Source organism: Sinocyclocheilus anshuiensis, unplaced genomic scaffold, assembly GCF_001515605.1.
Source record: "Sinocyclocheilus anshuiensis isolate Anshui unplaced genomic scaffold, SAMN03320099.WGS_v1.1 scaffold246, whole genome shotgun sequence".
NCBI classification, from domain to species: Eukaryota; Metazoa; Chordata; class Actinopteri; order Cypriniformes; family Cyprinidae; genus Sinocyclocheilus; species Sinocyclocheilus anshuiensis.
In genome coordinates, this window is record NW_015542356.1 from 68,928 (window position 1) to 69,303 (window position 376).

The 376-nt window shown below is 61.4% G+C and overlaps 1 protein-coding gene across 1 annotated transcript in view; it reads left to right on the top strand.

Annotated features, from left to right (window-relative positions):
- The window catches only part of LOC107691788 (proprotein convertase subtilisin/kexin type 5-like), a 33,311-nt gene that overhangs the window by 24,336 nt on the left and 8,599 nt on the right, over nt 1-376 (top strand). The window lies entirely within an intron of this gene.

The window sequence follows — 376 nt, forward strand, 5'->3', positions numbered from 1 at the left end:
CTGACGGAGAGCCGGAGCCCGCCGCGACCGACGAGCCATCGCCGCATGGAGCGACAGTGCCACTGATGACGTCAGTCAAGGTGTGTGAGCCGGCAACAACGCCTGCCACGAGAGAGAGTGCCACGGATAGTGTGAGCGCGGAGAGGAGCTCCGCCCCCCGCTGAGGGTGAGCTGAGTATGGTGCTGCGAAGGTGCCAAAACGAAGAGGAGAGGGCTCCAGCCCCCGAATCCAGTCCAGAGCACCCTCTAGTGCCCGCTCCTAGAAAGTGCTCTCAAGTGTCCGCTCCTCCTGAGCGCAATCCTGTTCCCGTGTTCAGTCAAGAGGGGGGCTTTCGATCAAGAGTTAAGCCCTGAATGCCAAGAGACGCACAAATGC